This window comes from Protopterus annectens, chromosome 8.part1 (genome assembly GCF_019279795.1).
Source record: "Protopterus annectens isolate FY-2018-M chromosome 8.part1, PAN1.0, whole genome shotgun sequence".
NCBI classification, from domain to species: domain Eukaryota; kingdom Metazoa; phylum Chordata; order Ceratodontiformes; family Protopteridae; genus Protopterus; species Protopterus annectens.
In genome coordinates this window covers 80,040,365-80,065,006 of record NC_056742.1, presented here as the reverse complement: position 1 = coordinate 80,065,006, position 24,642 = coordinate 80,040,365, and positions in this window count along the sequence as shown.

Here is a 24,642-nt window from a genome sequence, read left to right as displayed (position 1 = left end):
AAAATTTGGAATAAATGGAGGTCCCCATAGAATCAGCCTGATTTTTCTGCACTTTCAACTTAGAAATATTTCCCAAGAAAGCTATTCTCACAGATAAAAGAAAATTAAACCAACTTAAATAAACCTAAACAATTTTGGTCCTCATCAATAGACTCTTTTTCCAGGGAACAGCTAAAACACCCTCCCTCTAAATGCTGACCCCCCTCCCCCTTCTTCAAATGCTTTTATGCTTTTCTCTTCTCTTTTTAACTATTCAATCTCTTCTTAAACAAAACAACACCAATAAAATAACTTCCCAATAACCCCAATCCATACTACCTACAATTTCACTACAACCATCTACTCTACCTCATCCATCTTCTTCTTATTCTTAAACTGGAAACCATGTAAAAGCAGCCAAAGAAATTACCTACCCAATTTCTATACATATAATCCCCTACACAAAACAGGTAAATCTACTGACTATTCCAACTTTCAGACCTATTGCTCTTCTCTCCATTAGCAAAAAATAAATGAAAAATGTATTCATCAGCAACATTTTAGCTAACTGTCAACATGGCTTTAGACCTCACCATAGCACCACCACTGCCCTCTCAAATGGTTTACATCTTACCTTAGTAACAGACAACCTCTGGGCTCCATTCTTGATCCTCTCCTCTCCTCTATATTAATGATCTCACTATCATTTGTTCTGCATCCTCCTCTTCAGATCTAATCTCACTAACTCAACCTATGTTAAACATAGTAGAAAAATGGTTTATTAGATGGTACCTACTCATCTCCACTAAACTCACAACTAAATTACTAGGAATTACCATTGATAAACTCTCTCTTTGACCAACACATCGACAACACCATCAAATCAGTAAACAGAAAAATAGGATCATTATACTGTATTAAACAATTTCTTACCCCATCTTCTAGAGCTACTATTGCTCACTCCCATCTTATATCTACTCTCTTCTCTATCTTCACCAACCTTAAGAAAACTAACCTAAACAAACTAGCAACTTGCTATAATAACATTGCCCGCTTCTCTGGTAAACCTTTTTTTGAACCCATCACTGCCTCAATTAGAGTTAACTCTAATCTCATCCTTATCTCTCTTCAAACAAAAAAATATTGGTGTACTTCAAAACCATTGGCTTTGTTACTTCCCTCTCCCCACCCTCTCTATACCTTTAGCCTTCCTGATTTCTTTTCCCTTATGGTCCTTCCTATGCCTGACCCTACATCATCTCTCTCTTCCCCCCCCCTTGCTTGTCTTCCTTCCTCTCATCCCTATTATATTACTCTTTCATATTAATTCTACTTTCTCTTCCCTTCTGAGCCTTACTCTATATATTGACTGACTGCCTTGCATAACCTTTATTTATATAAGGAAGCTTTTTTTTAAACCAACAGAATATTGTATTTGTTTTTTATCTTTTGAATTCTAAAATATTATTTGATATTTTAACAATTTGATTTATTTTTTTATTTTTCTGAATGTCTCTATTAACAACTCTGTTGTCTGCCTTATTTTGTTAATGGACATATATCCAGCTAGACTAGCCCGGTAAACAAATGTAAAATAAATAAAATAAATACAATTTTCAAATGTTGGCTAAAACATTGTCCTTCCCCATAGTGAATTTTTTAAGCAATGCCAAACTGAAAGTACTTCCGACATAACAAATCAAAACCAAGAAATTCTAAAGATGTTACTGCTTAATGTTAGGAATCTAAACAGAAACTCCTCTCCTTACAAGCTCTCCTCACTCTAGAAAATGCTGACGTCTGTGCGGTCACTGAGATATGGTTTAGAGCTGTGGAGAGCACATCAGCAGTGCAAGACTATAATGCCCTTCACACATTTAGACCAGCTACTATACAGACAGGGACTAATGGTGGAAGTGTTTTGATTTACATCAAAAATAAGTATACTTCAAGGCTGGACAAACAGGACAATGCACTTGAACTTCTCCACATTCAAATCACTATAGACAAAATCCCATACCACTGCCTTGCAAGCTATAGGTTCACCATTATGACCCAGGAAATCCATACCATGTATTTAAACTTATTGGAAACATTCACCATCCAAATCAATACCATCTTCATGGGCAACCTTCATTACCCCATTATTAATTGACAATCAAATACAAACCCAAACATAGAGGCACAGAGATTCCTGGATTCTGTAAACACAAAATCCCTGGTCCAGATTGTCAAAACACCATACTGGATTTGGTCCTCACAAATATGGGAGAGTGCTGCACACCCCCTACTGCAATGTCTTCTCTGATAAGGTCAGATCACAAAATGGTGTCCTTTGAAGTAAAAACAAAACCTGGAATCCCAGCTAACCCTGAAATATTCAGGAGCTACTCTAAGGTTAACTTCCTACTATTAAGTGATAACCTGGCAAAATTTCAAGCCCCCATAAACACTGAGAACACTGCTGCCAGCATGGAACTGTTCACAGAAACCTTATACAAGCATGTTAATATCTGCATAGAGGCAGCTGTAGCCACCAGGAAGAAGTACAGAACTAACTCAAAAACATTCCCTGGTGGAATCACAACATCAATAGGCTGTATAACAAAAGGAAGAAAATCATGGCAAAAAATAGGTGAAGTACCGGACAGGATACAAGCAGTGTCATCAAACTAAACAAACAACTCAAGAGGACAAATAAATTCTACCAAAGCAAAATTTGATACAAATTTGGCTTCCAAGACCAAGGACAACAACAAGGCATTATTTAGCTATTTCCACAACCTCAAAGGCAATACACAGTTGTGTGCATAGCTCATTGTTAATACTGAGCAAGAAGATATAACAAACATACTGGCTGACAAATTCAGCTCCAGCTTTATCCCCCTCAGCCCCCCCTTCCTTACCTCAGGAAATATCTTCAAATATAACTCCTCCTACTACTATCACAAGGAACAGGTTCTTAATGTTCCTTCTAAGGCCAAAAACACTGCATCAATGGGCAAGACAATAATCCAGGATGCCTTGTAAATAGCATGAAACATGACCTATCAGGCCTCTGAAATTGCTATTTAACTGTAGCATACAAACAGGTGTTGTGCCTCACAAATAGAGAACAGCAACAGTTATCCCTCTGCACAAAGGTGGGCCATCTACATACCATGGAAACTACAGACCCATAAGTCTTACTAGTCTCATATGTAAAGTTAAGGAAAGAATTATCATGGAAATGATCAGTAATGACACAGGAAACTTCCAGACACTGAATCCAATCCAATCTGGTTTTGTCAAGGGCAGGTCATGCCTAATCAACCAAGTGGACTTCTTTGAGAAGGTCACCAAAGCAATGGATGAGGACAAAATGGTTTGCACAGCCTACCTCAACCTGACCAAGGCATTTGACACAATACCAAACTTGGGCATTGTTGACAAATTCAAAAGGTTAGGTAATAAATCCATATGTTACCCAATGGGTAGCCAGCTGGCTCACAAACAGGACCCAGGAAGTTAGAATTGGGGGGGGGGGTCCACCTCTACAAAGAGACCAGTCACAAGCAGAGTCCCTCAGGGATTGATCTTGGGACTGCTCCATTTTGGCATTTACTTCTCTGAAGTCAAGGCCAATGTCTGTGGCCTCTGTCTGACTAAATTTGCAGATGATTGCAAATTCAGAACAGTTGTAGAACACACCACAAATGTTCTCCAGGAGGGGTGGATTCAGCCAAATAACTGGTGTCAGAGCCAGAGACTAAAGCTAAATGCCAAGAAATTCATAATAGCATCCTTTGAGAAGTCATCAACCCCTGGTAACTATCCTATTGACAACAGACCTCTAAGAGTTGACCCAGTAGTCAGGGACTTGGGGACACACATAGATGGTAATCTAGTCTTTGTACCATCATGTGTCTGCAGTAGTGAGGAAATTATTCTATGTTGTCCAACTTATAAACAAAGGTATGGTATCTAGGCCCAAGGAAATCATTGTTCCACTATATCTGGCATTCATGAGACTTAACATTGAGTACAATGTCCCCTTTGATATGGACCTAAACAGGCATATCCAACAATTAGAATGTCCGCAGAGGTTCCTCACTAAAACAATACAGGAAGTGAGTAACATATCCTATGCAGACCACCTCAAGGCCTCCCTGTATTCTGTCTCCTACAGGCTGTTGAGGGGAGATCTATGCCTGGCATACAATGCATTGTCAGACCCCATCTTGACTGATCTCCTGCAAATTAAAAAAAAACAAACAGCACCAGAATTACCCTTTCTGAAGACGTAAACCTTGCATGTGATATAAATAGGACCTGCTGGAGATACATGTATGTATTCCAGAGACTACCCCTTCTTTGGAACAGGCTCTCCATCCATGTGAAGCAGAATTCCTCCCTAACCCAATTCAAGTGTAACTTGGACTGTCCATGGGGAAAAGGAAATTCATCCCTAGTTTGGCACCTATGTCTCTAATGTACATAGGCAGCCTGTAAATGGTTCATCTCCCATACCCTTGCTTGTAAATGTTTCTTCTTCCAAGCCCCTTCTTACAATTATCAAGAGTACCATAACTTGTCAGAGATTTGGGATGCATGGCTAGGCTTAAAAAGGCCCTTGTGGTCATTAGCCTAGTAAACACCTATGAACCTATAAAACGATGTAACCCAGATTCAGGAAGTAAATTCTTCAGTTAAAGGTCCGTTGCAGGTGAGACTAGAGGTTCTGACCAAAGATACAAAACAAGCAGAGCCTGACAGCCAGTTAAGGGCTCATTATATGGATTTACCAAGGAGAATCTCAGTTGAAGATTTTTGTCTGACAGAGTTGAAGGGAAGACATGTCAAGGCCTGCAACAATGACTTTTAAACAACCTCTTTGTTAAAGGGGCTGTATGATACTGAATGTGTTCAGTTGAGATAGCTCTAAGGTACAGCATCTTTTGTATGCAAAATTTTCAGGGAAAAGTCAATTGGGTTGCATTTTATCATATTTTTGTTTGGATATTCTATATAAACCTGACTTTTATACAGATTCTGCTTCCAGTGTCTTTTTCAACCTGAAATCATTGGTGTGTGCACAGGCAGTTTGGCCAAAGGCCTGCCATATAGATTGTTTCTCACTATGCCTCTGCTATCAATAGTATGACTTCTCTGAGCTAACACTTTCCTGTGGAGTTGGTAACATTTCCTTGTGGAGTTATAATTAGAGACATTTTGCTTTCTTCCTCTTATGCTTCTGACTAGATGTTTTTTTCTCTCTCTTCTGATTTGTAGTGTGCTGCCTTTTACCTACTTTTTGAGAATTTCTGAAAAGGAATTCAAGGTAGAGACTGACAAAAAGTTTGTTCGACTGAAATATTAGAAGTTACTGTAATAGCTACCCCTAGAAATGCGCCTGACTCAAAAGAGTTAACAAACAGGATGACCTGGAATCCTATCTGGTAGCTTTTGAATGGTATGCCACACAAGGAAACAGGGAAAATCCTGTTACCCCATCTGAGGGGAGAGGCATTAAAACATATATGGATGTGATCTTATAGACTATGATAAACTTAGAAAAAATTATTATCTAGAGCTGAGGTAATTTCTGAAATGCTCACCATAAAATTCTACAGCAGGGCTTCTAATATTGATAAAAAGTGAGAGCTCAGATTCATGACATGAAACGTTTTAAACTTGTGGTTAGAGAATCTGATACTAGCAGTAAAGTAAAATGTTAGAAATTCAGAGATATATGTTTAAAGGAAAAAATTACCTAGTACTGTGAGGAAATGGATGTTGCAAAGTGATCACAAGAAGTCCAGCAGATTAGTAAATTTAATAATATGCTTATTAGTTAATGCCATATTGTTTAAAACTGAATTGTATTTAACTCTAAAGTTGCATCAAAAATATATAATCTTAAAAAAAAAAATGAACAAGCACAGGAATCTATTTCCATCCTCACCAACATGAGCAATGAGGAAAAAAAGAAAAAAAAATAGTTGTCTTAAAACTTCGTTGATGAGCTCAGTCACAATAATTTCCAAAAATCATGAAACCCAGGTAGTGATCCAAAGCAACACTTTTTATTTAAACTATATAATCTACTGCAAATGAAACAGCAACAAGTAGTGGAATAATGTGTTTCAAATGTGGGGTAATGGTCAAATTGCCCAAACCTGTTCCACTAGTACTGACAGGAATGCTAATAATAGAAATATGAATGAATGTTGATATGCATGCTACAACATTTTGTTCCTATGGAATGAGATAAGACTGCAGCTAGAATAATCTAGACAACATTATACCACTGTGTTATAACCAAGCTAGAAAAATGTATTGTGTTTATGGAAGGTAGAGAAGTTGAAGCTTTGTTAGACTCTGGCAGCGTGATTACCCTTTCATTAATACATTTCAGTTCTACAGCTAGTGAGTTTTGGCTTTGAATATCTAAATTCATCATTAAGACTTTAAAAGTGGAAAAAAACCCCCCTCAGTATTCAGAAGCATTAGAGTTGGAACGCTTGTATATCTTTATGGGTCATTTGCATATATCCGATGGGCATCCTTTACTTGAGGTTAAAGGTATTACACAAAGAACACCATTTTTATTTGGAATCTATCTGTTTACTGTTGGCTAATAATATAGTAAGGCGATATGCATTCATGGTGATAGAAAGGAATATCCCTTCATACTTGTAGAAATTAAAACAATTACATGTCGCCTCACAGTTAGATGTTGCCCATTCGATTCTCAGTTAGAGCGTCTTTTGTGTGGTGACATGCGTGAACGGGTGTTCCTTCGTTGAAGGTTGTGCATTAGGCCTGGCAAGCCAGCACGTAAAACTCTACTGCCAATCATTAGCGGACCGTAGTTCCGCTGTGGCGACCCCTAACCGGGAAAAGCCGAAAGACATAAACAAACAAGCAAACATGAAAACATTTGCATCCTGTAGTTGTAGCCTTTGATGTGGCTCATGATGTCTCTCACTCAAAACAGTAACACAGAGAAGGTTGTCAACTCACCCACCACTACCTATTCACATAGTACCACTACTCATACACATGCCACTACTCATACACATAGTAGGCATCAAACATGTAAATCCACATATGCGGAGGTTCTCTCAAAAAACTTAGCGAAACACCAGAGACCTCCAAAACACAACTCTGCTACCTCTAACACAGTCTCCACAGCACCCATGACACACAGCAACACCAGTGTCTCACCCACTGAGCATGTAAGGTGTAACACTCAATGGTGAGACAACCAGATGTCCCACTCCCAGGTTGGACAAAGAGAAAGTCATGGTCAGCCGCCTGTCCAGTGCCAGGATTCGCCAAATCACACATGCACTCAAGTCTCTCAGCAACAGGTACCATTATAACTCTGTCATAGTTCATGTTGGTGTGAATCACCTGAGATATACCTCACTGGACTATATGAAGAGACACATGCTCAGGCTCTCTGAGTATGTTTCCCAGGCAGATATGTCCCTAGCTTTAAGCAGCATACTACCTGTCGCTCTTCCCTCTCTAACATAGACAACAAGCACTTATCAAAACCAAAGAAAAAACACAAAAACCTAATAAATCCAAAAGGCGTGCACAGATTTGGAGTACCAAACAGCTTTAATCCTGGTACCTTGACATTTCACCTTCAAGGGATATCAACATATCAAATTCTAAAGCTTAAATATACTAAACAATTAAACAATTAAATAATCGTGTTTCAAAATTTGTCTATACATCCCACTTTTAAAGTGACCAGTATACATTAAGCTTAATTGTCAATCATGTGGTGTTATATACATTCTGGGTTGTGGGTGTGATGAGGTTAGATGATATATAGGTCAAACCAAAAAAAAAAAGTCAAGATTAGAATTTTGGAGCATTTGGGAAATATTAAAAGGGGTAATATAGGCTTCAGTCCAGTGGGAGAACATTTTATTGAAGCCCATTTAGGAAATTTTGATTCCCTGTTTTTAGTGTATTACCCCAACCATTTGGCAACTGTGGCAGTGCTACTCTGTTTGCTAATAAGTACATTAATTTTTAATTTTGGAACCTTTGTCTCACATGGATTAAATCAGGAGGTGTTGTTAATTTTTTGAAGAAATTTCATTGATAATATGTCCATATATGTATATATGTGTGTGTGTGTGTGTGTGTGTGTGTGTGTGTGTGTGTGTGTGTGTGTGTGTGTGTGTGTGGCTATATATATTTCATATGAGTACATGCACACAGTATGAGAGGGTGGTGGTGTCTTTTTATGTAAATGTGGTTGAAATTTTTTTGATGATGTTGCTGCTGTAGAATTCATTGGAATTTAGTTGTAATTTTGCTGCTGATGAAGTTCTATGGGAAATACAGTAGTTTTTCATGACTAAGGGATGTGTTTATGTATAGTGTGCACTGGTACCAGGATTAAAGGTGTCTGGTACTCCACATTTGTGCATGCCTTTTGGGATTTAATAGATAACAAACAGGCAGGGTAGTTTGTTTAGATGCTTTATTACATAGAAACACATCAGGATGGGTAGCAGCATCATAAAATGCAAACAAACTGATTAGCAGACAGACTTTACCTACATATATGCTTACATCTCAACACCTTACTACAAAATGGCAGTCAGGCTTGCACATGCTCAATATTTATACACCTGTGCAAGCCCTTGGATAGCTTCTTAAAGATACATACACACACACATATTGATCTTCATCCTCCTCCTTAAAAAGATTTACCAAGACCAACTCAAAAAGGTTAAAACACAAACAAATCCTTTTCAGGAGTGCAAGACACCTCATAGCAGTCAATAAATCCAATAAACTGTAGTTAATAAGTAAATAAATCCTTTTAATGTAAGCGCTTCCATCCACGTATATTAAATGAACTTCATCAGAGATAGACCAGCTCTCATAACATAACAATCTGAACTGAATTTAGCAACAGGGACAGTCTTCGGTGAACAACTCATATTAGGGGCTTCTGGATTTGTCACAGATATGGGAATATTCTCTGGAACTTCTTCTGAAATTGGAACACCAGACAACTCACTCTGAGATAAAGAGTCATTCTCACAGGCTATGTGCTGTGGTATAGGCTCAGACACTGATCTCAAATGCTTCTGATTCTGCCTAACTCTGCTCCTTGTGATTCTACAATGAACAATCTCAGCTCTGGGCAAATATTCGTCATGATACCAATCCCATCATAACCTTTGGACATTTGCATCCTTAGCACTTCTCCTCCTCATAATGGATTAAGCGGTTTGCTGGTCTTATCGTAGTAGAACTTCTGGGTTAAATGCTTCTTCAACAGATTGGCTTTCACTGACCTGTTGTTCTTGATACATAGAACTAACAATTGACTATTGATTGGCAATGTGGATTTGGTTTGGCTCGACAGAAGTCTCTGGGCAGGTGAACCAAATATTTATCATGAGGAATGTTTCTGAGATTCAAGAGATTCAGGAAAAATCACTATTGTCTTCTTTTGACTTTTCTAGTAACTGTTTTGCACTTTGAACTGCAAGTTCTGCCAAACCATCTGACTGCAGATACTCTGGGATACTTGTGACATGAGTAAAGTCCCATTCTTCTGCAAATCGTTTGAACTGTTGGCTTGTAAACTGCATGCCATTGTCAGAAATAACTTTGTGCAGACTACCATGGACTGTAGAATGACACTTTATCATAGTAATGACAGTGCTAGATGCTGGGTTAGGGAATAGGTCAATCTCGAACCAACTGGAGTAAGAGTCTACTAATACCAAGTAATGTTAACCATTCCAGTCGAAAATGTCGGTGGCTACTGTCAACCAAGGTAGTTCAGGAATCTGGTTTAGCTGAAGTGGTTCTTTCTGTTGATGTGGCTTTGTACTATTACACATGGAACAAGATAAAAGTACTCTCACGATATCTTGTGACAGAAGACCAAAATACTAGACCTCTCGCCCTTTTTTGGTAGTCAGTTCCTGGCTGACCACAGTGTAAGATAGTAATGTACTCCTGTTGCAAGGACTTTGGAACAATCACTTTTGGACCTTTTATAATGATACCTTTGTCAGACAAAATCTCATCTCTGTAAGGAAAATAAGGTTGCACTTCTTGAGGTAAACTAGATTGCTTTGGTGGCCATCCTTGACTGATAAGGTGGTTGAGCCTTTGTAAAAATGAATCTCTGGCTGTGTGATCTTTTAGCTCATCAAAACGTGTGGAAGAAAAATGTCTCACTTCCATGACTTCCAAATCAAGGTTCTCATTCTCATGCTGTTCAGTGGTGTTTCTAGGTGATCTAGACAATGTATCAGCAAGATAAAGAAGTTTGCCTTCCTTGTAGACAAGAGTGAAATTATACTTCTGTTATCTCAGAATCATGAGTTGCAATCTGGCTAGAGCTGAATGCATACACTTTCTCAAAATAGTGACTAGAGGTTGGTGGTCTGCTTCAGTCTGGATAGGTCTACCATAAACATAATCATGTAATGGTGCCACGGTTAGCATTGCTACCTCACAGCAAGAGGTTCTCTGGTTCAATCCTTGGCTGGGGTGCCTTCTGTGTGGAGTCTGCATGTCCTCCTTGTGGTCATGTGGGTTTCCTCCGGGTGCTCCGGTTTCCTCCCACATCCCAAAGACATGCTGCAGATGGATTGCACACTCCAAATTGGCCCTAGGTGTGAGTGCATGTGTGTGTGTGCCTTCTGTGGAAGGTTGGGTACTGGGCTGACAACTCCACACTGTAAAACTCCACTGCCAATAATGAGTGGACAGGTGATCCGCTGTGGTGACCCCTAACCAGGAAAAGCTGAAAGAAGAAGAAAAAACATAATCATGAAACTTTAAACATGCAAACACAATTGCCAAAAGCTCTTTCTCAATCTGAGCATACTGCATCTCAGTTTGTCTAAGAGTTTTTGATGCAGAGGCAACAGGATGACCCTCTTGTAGATTGACTGCACCAAGACAAACTTTCAAAGTATCACATGAAAGAGTAACTGGCTTATGAACATTATAGTATCTGAGAATTGGTGGACTAGCAATTCTGTTTCAGGACATAAACACTCTTTGGTGTTGCTCTAACCAAGACCAGGATACATCTTTACGTGTCAGCTCTCTAAGCAGTGCTGAAAGTTGGCTCAAGTTTGGAATGAACTTGCCTAGATAGTTAATCATGCCAAGAAAACATTGCAGGACTTGAACATTGTCTGGAGCTGGCATTTTGAAAATGGCTGTTTGCTTTGGAGGGTCTGGTCGTAGATCTGAACGAGTAAATAAATGACCAACATAAGTAACTTCTTGTAGCCTGAATTTGCATTTCTGTGGATTGAGATTAAGATTCACTTGACATGCTCTTTCTAGAACTTTTCTGAGGTTTCTGTCATGCTCACCTTCACTATTACCTGCTACTAGTATGTCGTCTACTTTAATAGTCAAAAAACAAACCAAAAGGTTCCGAACCAGCAGGTGTAAAACTCCAAAGGTTTATTAGAAAATGTAAAAGTAAAGCGCTTTTCGTCTCCCTTAGTAGGAAGACTTCTTCAGACAAAGGAAAAAATCATCAAACACAATTTAAAACCCAAAAAAAGGGGTGTTTGTTACAAAATTACAAACAGCTGCCTTAATTGAACCCACTGACATACCTTCACATTTAAAGTTGTATTACATTAAAAGCATAAATAAATGTCCACTTAGTGTAGACAGGGTGTCAAACATTAAAAAGTTTTCAAAAAAGAAACATGAACTTGATAAAAGTAACCAAGAATGTCTTAGTGAAGATTCATGAACCTAATCAAGTGTAAATACTGTTTGTTTCCCCTAAAATACATTTTAGCAAACAACTTTTCATAGGGTAAAACAAAACTCATACAGAAAATTGTGATTAAAAAGAAAATAAAATGAAGTAATGCTTGCAACCAAATATAATATCCATTCCTTAACAGAAAAGGTAGTAAGGAGTACACATCTCTAATGCATAATGAAGAATCAATAATAAATGAATAAATAAACAGTGAAACTCAGCTAGAGTCTGCAATAAGCGGAATTTCAAAGGTGTTTCTAATAAAAGAAATGTTATTTCTAATATTAAATGACCGAATATGTTTATTTCTGTGTTAAAAATCTAATACAGAAATTGCTTGTCATTTCAATGCCAACAGAATGCAACAACAATTTGACAGTTTGTTTTTCTTCAGTTTTGGAATTGTCTACTTTAATAGCACAAGGATACCCAGAAAAAAGTTGCTCCATTGCACGCTGAAAGACTTCACTTGCAGAATTCATCCCAAATGGCATTCTCAAAAATCTGTATCTGCCAAACAAAGTACTGAAAGTTGTGAGCAATGATGATTTCTTGCCAAGTTGAATTTGCCAAAATGAGTACTTTGCATCTAAGACAGAAAAAAACAGTGACATTTGGCAGTAGAGCTGTGACTTCTTTGACTGTGCACATTGGGTGATGAGGTCTTTTTAGTGCTTTGTTCAAATCTCATGGATCAATACATATTCTGATGCTATCTGAGCTCTTCTTATGGGCTATCACTATGGAAGATATTCGTTCAGTTGGTTCTGCAACTGGACAAATCATACCTTGTTGCACCATTTTATCTAGTTTGGCTTTGACTCTGTCCTGCATGGCTATTGGAACTTTTTGAGCTGGCCTGATAACTGGACTGGCATCTGGGTCTAACTTCATGGAGTACACAAATGGAAAGTTGTCAAGTTTTTCTTTGAAAAGATCAGCATAGGTAGAAGTCTGAATTTCTTCACTACCATAAGCAACAAGCTTCGCACACCTTGCCAAATCAAGCTTCTCACCATGATATACTCTAGGAAATGTTTCTGTTGGCATAACATTGCACTTAGAACCTGTGTCAACTTTGAGCTCTTTGGGTTTGCCATTTATCTGAATAGTACAAAATACTTCATTCTTTGCCCTTAAATCTACTGCATTAACTGTTTCATGAAGCACTGACACACCATCAACATAAAGAGTAGGGTTGCAGCTCTCTAATTAAGCAACTCATTTCTTGAAATGTTCCTTTTGATAAGTGAATGTGGGCCTTTTGATTTACAAAGGCTTTTGAAATCAATCCATTTGTTGCATTTGTGGCATTGCTGACCAAAAACTAAACATTCTTCCGGTTTAGATTCATGATTTCCACCACAGTTATAACAGTTGGCAATGAAACTGGCTAAGCACGCACCCTCATCCTTATGTCTGTTTGCTGACTCACTCTTATGCTTCACTGAGACTGTGCAAACTGTGGAATTTGCTGGAAATCTCTGGGGTTTACCAGTGGGTGCTGTAGGGGCTACAGTTGCTGCCATGTGCTTGGGACTGTTTCTTTTAACCACGTGCTGCATACTATCAACATGAGCTTTGTTCACTGTGCCTTCCAGAGCTATTCTCATTTGTAAGCATATTTGTGTGCTTTTCTGTGAGCTCATATAGCTGACAAATCTCAATGGCCTTATTCAAAGTTAAATCACTGTCATGAAGCAAAATCTTTCTCACAGCATCATCTTTAATACTACACACAAGTATGTCCTTTATCAACTCATCCCTTAAATCACCAAATCTGCATGTTTCTCAAGTCAGTTATATATGCTACAAAAGTTTCACCAGACTTTTGATGCCTTGTGTAGAATAAGTGCCTTTCCATTGTAACATTTGTCTGGAGGTTAAACATTTCTCTAAATTTACGTTTTAAGCACTCAAGATCCTCCCTCGACTCAGCCGGTACAACAATATGATGGTTTCCCCCTCTCCTGCAAAGACAGCAGGTGCATACACAAATTAATGTTCCCTTTCAATGGCTTCTGACCCAGCTAAATTAAGCAGAATAAATGCCTTTGTATGGTCATTTTTATCAGAAAATGCAGCCTGTATAAAAATGTTGTATTCTTGTTCAAACACTCTCCAGTTCTCTGCAATATTATTGCCAAACACAAGTGCACTGGGTTTTCAAAATCCATCTGCCATGCCCACAAAGTATACAGAAACACACTGAAAATATGGCCCTTGTAATTATATACGAATAAGCTGTTCCGTGAGCTTGTAATAACATTCAAATGCAAAATAAATTCTTTGAAACCCTGTACTTTATGAAATGTGCTCTGAAATGCTTGTATTTTTCAAAATAACTTTACTGTAATACTGCACAAACATGCGAACACTTCATACACTTCTTATAACTTGGATATCTTTAATTAATATGAAAAATATGTGCTTAGTGAAAATGTGTCCATTTTCTCTTATTTTGTTTTATCCAATTCAGACTTTATTTCAAACATTTTCTATAGTAATTCGAATATTTTTATCAGTATCAGGCATATCGATTTATTTGAATTTTTTTAGAGCATTCCGCATGCCTTGTTTCATATTTTGAAAATAAGAAATAGTATGTGCAAGTTTTAATATCTGAAATTTATTTCTGACCTGTTTTGTGAATTATGCATGCAGTAGGGGTGAACCATTCCTTTATATTCCTCCAATGTCAACAGGGTGTCTCTCTGACTTAAGTGGAAGAAACTGGAACTCTTTCTGGCAACAAGTCATTTTGCAAAAGAATACTGCTAAATATAATCAGAAATGAAGACAACAGTTGACAGTTGAGCAAAAAGTCACCTTTATCAGACAAAGCAAGCTTTAAAACCCTTTCTCCTTCAATTATTATTGAGAAAGAGAAGGGTTTTAGCTTTGAAAGCTCACAACAAGTAATTTTGGTCATTCTTCTTCTAACATCATGCCCCTTTAGACATGTCACTTCTGACACCATGTCCTTTCAGACATTCCACTTCTGACACCATGTCACTTGTCCCTCTCTACCACAGATGACAAGCAGGCAGGGCATTTTGTTTAGATGCTTTATTACATAGAACCACATCAGGATGGGTAGCAGCATCATAAAATATAAACAAACTGATTAACAGACAGACTTTACATACGTACATGCTAACATTTCAACAGCTTTCTACAAAATGACAGTCAGGCTCGCACATGCTCCTTATTTATACACATGTTCAAGCCCTTGGATACCTTCTCAAAGATACACACACACACACACACACACACACACACACACACACACACACACACTGATCTACACTACCCTCACCTAGAATGATACCACAGTATAAACAAAAAATGATTGATTTCAATAATTGGTTTAGTTTTTTGTGTCATTTCAAGGAGATACAATTCTTGTCTGCCTGGGAAACCATGTTCGACAAACCTTGCTACTTTACCACAGATGGTTTGCACCTGGCACCCCTAAGCTTTTGGCTGCTGGCAAAGGCTCTTGCCTCCATCATTGTGAATTTTTTAGGCAAGGTCTTGAAAACAACATTACTGATGTGAAATTATACAATCAGAACAAAATAAGGGTCATGCTGCTAAATGCTAGGAGCTTAAACCAAAAACTGCACTTCCTGGAAGCATTTCTGTCACTAGAAGATGTAGATGTCTGTGCAGTCACAGAAATCTGGTTTAAGGCCTCAGAGTGTACCCTAGCCCTCCAAGGCTACAATTCCTTCTACACCATTAGACCACAAAATGAACACGTGAAAACCAAAGATGGTGCTGTTTCAATCTATATTACAGGTAAATTCACCTCACATCTAGTGGCATTTGGCATTAGAGCTGTAACTTCTTTGACTGTGCACATCTAGACTGGATAACTTCATGGTGTTACTCCAGGTACAGGTTATGGTGGGTAAGACCCCCATTCAAGTCCTAGCCAGTTATAGATCCCCCTACATGGGTCAAAACATCCAAGAAGCCTACTTAACCAAACTGAAAACAATCCAAATTTTACCGAACACACTGGTTATGGGGGATTTCAATTATCCCACCATCAAATGGGAAACATACTCTAGCCCAAGCTCGCCAGCACAAAGGTTCCTAGACTTTGTGAATTCTAATGTCCTGGACCAAAGTGTCCATACCTCAACAAGAGAAAGAAACATTCTAGATCTGCTCCTCACTAAGATGTCAAACAGGTGCACTGCTGCAACTATTGGACCCTCATTAGTTAAAACTGACCACAAACCAGTCACCTTCGAACTAACACTAACATCAAAACTCACAAAGGGTGAAATAAGACAAAAAACTTTACCAAGGCAAACTATACCCTCCTATGTGAAGGTATAAATGCATTCCAAGCCCCACCCCAAGCTGAAAGTGGTAACTACACCGAAGGCTACACTAAAGCCCTGTACAATCACTTGCATATGTGTATAAACTTAGCTGTACCAGATAGGATCAAAGCCGGTGCCCCAAATAAAATCAAGCTGCCACAGTGGACTTCTAGTATCAGCAAACTCCACAATAAATGTAAAAAGTTGCTGTCCAAGAAAACAAAGACAAGGACCCAACAATGGAAAAGCACCCTCTTCAACCTTAATAGGCACCTTAACAGGCAAATAAGACAACTTGTCAAATCCTCCAAGAGCTTCTTTGAGAGAAACCTAGCAAGTACTGCCAAGGATAATCATAAGGCCTTTTACAGCTATGTGCACAACCTAAAGGGTAGGACCAAAGCATGTGCAGAACTGGTAGACAACAGTATCAAACACACTGACCCCACAGAGATAGTGAACCTGCTAGAGGATAGGTTCGGTAACAATTTAATTCCCTTGTCCCTTCCTAACTTACAACAAACCCTCCCCCAACCCCCCCCCATTACATATCCCTCAAAGCCCTTTCCAAGGCAAAGAACGTGGCCTTTATGGGGCCAGATGTCATCCCAGGCTGTCTTCTAAACAGGCTAATACGTGAACTATCATGACCAATAAGTACCCTTTTCAATCATAGCCTAACCACAGGCTTTGCTCCTGCAGAATGGAGAACAGTTACAGTTATTCTCCTCCACAAAGGTGGCCTAGCAACAGTCCCAGGGAATTACAGACCTGTAAGCCTGACCAGCCTCATCTGCGTGGCCATGGAACGTATCATTATGGATCACATAAATAAAGACATAGGTGACCTCCAAACCCTGGATCCTACCCAATTTGGCTTTGTGAAGAGCAGATCCTGCTTGTTGAATCTGGTGGATTTCTTTGAAAGTATGACCACTCCATTGATGAAGGCAAATCTGTGCACACAGCATACCTCAACTTGGCAAAGGCTTTCAACACAATCCCACATTCAGGCATTACTGATAAACTTAGAAAACTGAATGTAACCCCCTTCATTATAAGATGAGTTGCCAACTGGCTCACAAACTGGACCCTAACTATTAAAGTGGGTGACTCCACATTAACCAGCAGACCTGTTACCAGCAGGGTGCTACAGGGGTCAGTGCTGGGTACTCTACTGTTTGGCATATACTTCTCAGAAGTTCAGGTCAAAACTAAGGGGTTGTGGCTGACTAAGTTTTAAGATGACTGCAAACTAGGTGTAATCACTGAATCCCCAAATGATGTTGGTATACTCCAGGAGTGTCTTGCACAGACAAACAACTGGTGTATTAGTCATGGTCTCAAACTGAGTGCAAAAGAAATGTATCATCATTCCCTTTAGCACAAGCAATCTCTCTTCAGACTATCAAATAAATAACAATACCCTAAGTACCCATGAAGTGGTAAGGGACCTGGGATCACAGGTTGACCACGACCTTAACTTTGACCACCATGTATCTACCATTGTAAGGGAAGTTTTCCATGTAGCTCACTTGATTAGTAAAGGCATCGCCTTGAGAGCAAAAGAAGTTTTAACCCCCTATACTCGACATGTATCAGGCCCATAATTAAGTATAACTCACCATCTGGTATGTACTGCTCTAAGCACCTACACAATTAAAGAGACTTCAGAGGTTTCTAACAATGAAGATCAAGTGCCTCCAGCATGTGCCTTACATGGACCGACTAAAATCCCTGTCTCTATATTCCGTATCATATAGACTTCTTAAGGGAGACTTATGCAGGGCCTACACAGCAACCCAAGATACAAACCTAATGGACTTACTTCATATCTGTAAATCAAATGGGTCTAGGGTTACCCATTCCAGGGACTTAAATATGGCCTGTGACTTAAATAGGACATGCTGGAAAAACAGATTTATCTCCCAGTGACTGCCACATCTTTGGAACAGGCTACCAGTTCATGTGAAACAAAGCACCTCTATGACACTGTTCAAGAGCAATCTGGTTGAGTGGATGGGGCACCGTAAATTCTTACCAGGGATACCCTCCTGGATGTGGGCAGTCATCACTAAATGCAATATTGGGTATTGACTAGTACTTCTACTGTATTACATTGGGTTGAAACGGCTAGACTTAAAATGACCTCCGGGTTGATAGCCTAGTAATATCCTATGATCCTATGATGGTGCGATCAAGTCTCGTTGAGTAGATGTAGCTTGAGAGAAACTCAGGTGAAGATTTTTGCCTGATAGAGCTGAACAGAAAGCCTGATAAAGCCTGCACAGTTACTTTCCTTTAAACACCTGTTTATCACAAGTGTTGTGTAAGACTGAACTTGTAAGATGTATATACCCTTAAAGTACTACTTCTTTTGTTTGTAAAATTTACTCAAGAAAGTTAGTTGAGTTGTATTTTTTCATTGCATTTTGCATACATTTTGCCTTCAGAACAATTGACACTCACACTTCAAGGAAATTAAACCTTTGGCCAGGAAACAAACAACACTAAACAGTCATTTCAAAACATTTACTGAAATATTAAAACTCAAAGTTGCAATTATGCCATTCTACACAAATACACCAATACATTCAAAACCTAAATCAGTGATGCAAGACTTAAAAAACATCCAGTGATAAGTACTTCACTTTAGATTCCAACATTGCACAATGCTGCATATCCCTCAAAGAAAAAAAAGGCAAACCAGACAATATTTCAGTTCTATAATCATGAACTTGGCTCTTTTCCTTGTGCTTAATAGACAACAGATACACCTATACTGGGACTCAACATGATTTTGAATCTGTGGCAAATTATTTCTGGTAGCATTTGAAAAACTCCAAAAAGTGTAATGATAATTGTTCATCTATCATGTTTGGACATAATCAATTCTCTTTTAGTACATAGTTTATATATATTTTTTAACATAAAAAATAGATTTAATTCTGGTGTTTTACTTGTATGAATATAAGGTTGTTTTTTTTATGTGCACTGTCGTTTTTAAATGTTCGTTCAGGTACCTACATATATATGAACACTTTTGACCAAGTGTTTTGGTTGAATTATATTATATTTAATTTTTATTTTTTCTGGGTTGGCTGTGTATTTTTAAATAGCAGTGTTGGGTGAGGTTTGACACTGCAAGTTTTAGTATCACTCTGTTTTTTTTTTATTTGATGTACCTTTGATGGTACACCTTTAAATACAAATAGTGTTTCTAATTGATCAATTAATTATGGGACTTGATATTATTTAAGTTGTAGCAGGTTGTGATTTTAATTGTCTGAAGAAGTTGGTGGATTATCACCGATGATTCGACAAAAGCGCTTACTGCATTTTGAATAAAACAGTGTTCTTTGTGGCCTCACTGCTGCCTTCTTTGTGTTTTTGAAAGAAAAGAATGACAGAAATTGAAAACATTTAGCTTGCCTTGCTTTAAATGTTTGTGGCTTCCCAAACAAATATGCACTTTTGATGTACTGGAGTGAAGGTGTTGTAACATCAGAGAAAGTGAGCAATTAACATCTTCTGTCTCCAAAAAAAAAAAAAAAAAAAAAAAATTGCTTCACAGCAAATTCAGTTAATAATGCACAGAGTCACGACAATCCAGACTGCTGAAGATGGCACCAGATTATCTGATGGCAATAAAAGAGATAACCCTTACGAGGAACTGCACTTCCAATATTAATTCCCTTAGGAACTGCACTTCCACTATTAATACACACTGTGAGGAATAATGAGTGATTGACAAACATAAAGGAATGCAGCATTTGAGGATGCTTGTGACTACCACATTAATTCATAAAACAATGAACTCAGAGCAAGTGATGGATCTTATTTCGCTCAGATGAAAAAGTTCAATCTGCTATTCAAAAACAGGCCTCAGTAAATACATGCAGATTAACCTCAGTAGAAAAAGAAATGACCAGAAATTGCCCATTGATGAATTTCCTACAAAGAACTGTTCCATCTCTTAAAGGAAAATCTTCCTTATGACCTTCAACATCATACTTAAAACTGTCATAATCAATTAACTATCTTGCTCTGTCACAGCCTTTCTAGACAGAACCTCTGCTGCACTATCTATTGATGTCAAAGTGACCACACACCTTCATGATAATGGTTCTTTGACAGAATGGATAGGGAAAGTAGGACTCATCTTCCCTTCTGCTGGCTCTATGGCAGTGCTTAAGAGTTTTGCAGGGGTGTGTTTCATATAGATTTTTAATTGAACAGTGAAAATATAAATAGCTGATTGATGAATTGTAACTAATTTATACAAATGTAATAGGGTGTTAGGGGTGGTAGTTGGCACATACCTCCACATAGATTGTATGTGTTAATGGTTGTAATGGTGAGTTTTAAAGTTTTATGACCCACAAATTCAGGTTTTAGACTTATGATAGGGAGTTGCTTCAGTCATCCTCCACCATTTTCATTGAAAAATCCTAGAATTCCAGCTGATGTCTTCTTACTGTCATATTTTGTTTTATTTTCATGGCAATGCATAATCCTTTGGGTTGGTGTAGTCCCCTCACATACTATTTCTATGTGTTTCTATTAAAACCATCTTTGTTTCCTTTCTTAGAAGCTGTATATATTAATATCTAGCATGATCTAGGTGAAGATCATGGATAGTTTGCCTTGTCCTCTTCTGTACTGATTCTAGTCTCTATGTTCTGGCAAAAATGAGGTGAGCAGAACAACACAGAATATTCCAGATGGGGTCTTGCAAATTGACAATGCAGAATGATGTCATTTTTATTACTGGTGACTCATCTTCCACTGTGTAGCAGTTGTCTACCTGCTTTCTTTACTGTTTTGTTGCATTACTTTGCTTAGTTTTCTGTTGGTTAGCATGTGCACCACTGTTTCTTTTTATCTGCAGCTGTATCTACTCCTAATATATGTTGCTTCCAGAGTTATTGCTTTTCAGATGCATTGCTTTACTTCCAGAATTATTGCTGTTGGATACAATGTTTTGAATTTTATTTGCAATGAATGTATGCTGCCATGTTTCATAGAATTCCTTCCTTCTTACCAGACCCCATTCCTTACTTTACAGTAGACTGGTAACCCAAATGAATAAATGATCACAATAAGAGCACCACCATTGTATCACCACTTTTGCATACCTTTGTGTCATATTTCCCTTCCATGTCTTCTCCAATCTTGTTTGTAAAGACATTGAAAAGGACTAGCCATTTACTTGACCATTCTACCAAGCTGCCTGATTTGTGGGCTAGCATTTTTTTTTTTTTTTGCAGTGCTGAGTCATAAAGGCTGGATGAAGTCTAAGTGGGACACATCTGCATCACCTTTCAGTTTTATTTCATCTAGCAAGACCTTCATGATGGTAACCCATACTGTCTGGGAACTAGTGAATCACTGGCTTCTTTTACACTAGCATTCTTTCCATCAACAGTGATTCACTGATTTTACATGCAAGTAATGTAAGACAGGTCAGTAATTTTCAACATGTATCCTGCTTCCCCCAACTTCTGTCAAGGGAATCATGTCTGTTCTGTTGCAGACTTCAGCAATCTTAGCATGTACCTACGATTTGTTGATCAGTTATACTTATTGCCACCTTTTCCATCAGTATTATACAAAGTTTAATAAATTACATTTCAGTGAGCCCTCTTTCAACTATATAATTACATTGGAAACACTTTTCAGCAAACATCAGAGTTTTCACTTCCTCTGCTGTTGTGTGACTGTGGAGTTAGACTATATAAAATAAGGGGCTGTGGGTGGGGGTTCACCCAACACATGGAAGTGTAAAGCTTTGTTTCATGTTGTCAAAAGTGTTTTTCTTTGTATGTGTTTCAGTATGTTAGCACTTGCTGAAACTTCTTCAATGAGTTGACGAGTCCAAAAATTCTAAGAGTGAATCTTAACTGCCACAGGTTTCTTGTTTACCTTTAGTTTTTGATGCTCCTTCGCTGCTGTTACTACTCTCATGGTGCTAATATCAAATCCTGGAGAGTTCTGCTTATTGAATATGTTCAGAAAAATATCCCTTCTCCTGTTCTTAAAGCACTACAACACTACTGCAGCCCCCACATAAAGAAAGACAGGCTGCTGTGGAGTGCACAGAAGCAAGCCGAATGCATGGCATATAATACAGCTTGAAACCTCTATAAACAATAATTCTATAATCTTTAGTTACTGTAATACAGGAGAGATGGGATATTTGGTGTGGTGGGTACATTGCCCTGAATCACAGTAGGATGGTACCCTAGTTTAATAAATGATCCGAATAAGAGTACCACCATTGAGTGTACTCTCTGTTGATAGGTATTAAAGTATTGCAAAGTTAAAAATCACAGTTACATTGTGCTGACATTTCAGTACATCAGAGCTACTTTCTTACATGTGCTGTGCTTTGAACATTGTAAGACTTAAAAAGTAGGGAAGATATGAGTTTCATATTTGTATCACACTTCCCTCTCATCTAAGTTTATACAAATTTAGAAGCATGTATGGAGATGGGGTATCAGGGAAAAGCCTTCAATAATAAGGGTGCACAGGTTGGGATCCCTGATAAAGTGATTATTTTGTAGTGTTTTGTACTTTTTCATTCAATTATTTTTTTTAGTAGTAGTTGGACAGAAAACAACAATAATAATATAGTTTTTGTTTTAAAAATGGGATATTTTTGTTTAAAAGAAGGGACTGTCCCGCATGCATTGTAAATATAGATCTTTGTTGGTTTTGTGGCACAGAAATGAGGTCCTGATTATGAAGCAAATGACCAGGTTTAGTTAACAGCCTGGAAGGTAATGTAGCCATTATCATGGGATAGAAGTGTGTCAAAGTACCTTGCTGCCAGCTTTTCTCAGGGGGAAGATGTGGGAGCATGCTGGAGTACCTTATATATCACAATTTCCAGTGGTTTAAACGGTCTTTAAGGGAGTAGTAGTAATCACAGAGTGACATTGATGTCTGAGTTGTGTTTCGCCATGGCGATTGAGCATGTCTGCTTGTGGTATTTCCACTACATACCCTTACAAGATAATGAACTTAACAAGTAGGGTTAAGTTAGAGGTCCATCCATTTTCACTCAGAATTGGATGCAGTATTCCAGTCCTTTGATCATTTATGCCTCTTTCTGGTCACAGGGCATTCTAAACTAAGAGGTATATCAGGGGATTTTGTATAAATAAGGTAGCCACAGGGAGCACAGAACAATAGGATGAGCAAGAAGATTTGAATTTAGCAGTGCCTATCTCATTCAGATATCCCCACACATTCCTGTTCCGGTAGTTCTTTAAATCATATAGTAGATTTTTTGAATTGGCTTACATGTATGTACAAAAGTAACAGGTTGTTTCACCACTCATAACTTTGGTAGCAGATGGTGTGCAAAAGGACAAAACTTCAAATAGATTTTCCAACATACTTAATCTCTAGTGAAGTGAATCATTTCACTAAGCTGTGGCAGTATAATATAGCTACAATGCTATTATCTGAGATGGTGTGTTTTGTAGTAATAGCCTAAAAACAAAGTCACTGCTAGTTTCTTTCCCACTAAACATGCCTGTGCATTTTCTTCTTATTCAACACTAAATTAGTCTGCCAGGTAGTGCAGACGATTATGTCTGTGGGCTATTAATGAGCTGCGATCTCAGTCCAGTGTTTGATTGCCTCTGCCATCGTCTACTTCTTGACTCTGGGCAAGCCACGTGACCAGAACCAGACAATATTACTGGGTCATCTCTGAAAAGGAACACTTGAATACAATGGGCTTGACCAGTTAGAAAAAAAAGAGTAAGAGATGTCATTAATTAATTAGAAAACTCTCAGTCTTGCTTCCCTTTTTCCTTAAATGAAAATTTTTTCATCTCCTTTATGCATTATATATATATATATATATATATATATATATATATATATATATATATATATATATATATATATATATATATATGGGTCTATGTTTTATTGTAAAAAAATATTTCATTGAATCCCAGTTTTGCAATCACACTTTAGCGAAAGTATGTATTATGAAAACTGCACATAACATTGAACATGTACATTTGTGCAAGCCGGTTCTCCAAAGCGCATTACAGTGTGGATAAGGAATTACATCATTTTTCCCACCGTAGTGCGATCTCAGAGTTAGTATATTTAAGTAGGGGGTGTGGGGGGTGCAGCCCCCTACATGGAGGGTGCAGGGGGACTTGTCCCTTGTAAAGAGTAATTTGTTAAGATTTTAATTTAAGTTTTAGGGTAGGGGGAACAGCTTATGTGAAAGTACATGTTTGATGTTATGTACTTCGCTCATGTGCAGTTTTGATAATACATACTTTCGCTAGAGTGTGATTGCAAAACTGGGATTCAATTAAATGTTTTTACGACATTGCAACATAGACCTGTATACATATATATAGATAGATATATAGTGCAAAACAGTGATACTTTTATTGCCCACCATGCAAACAAAGTGACAGAAATAGCAGTATAACTATTAGTGCATCAGTGCATCTTTTATATGTCCTCTACATATTACTTTATGTAGCACCCACATAGCTGGGC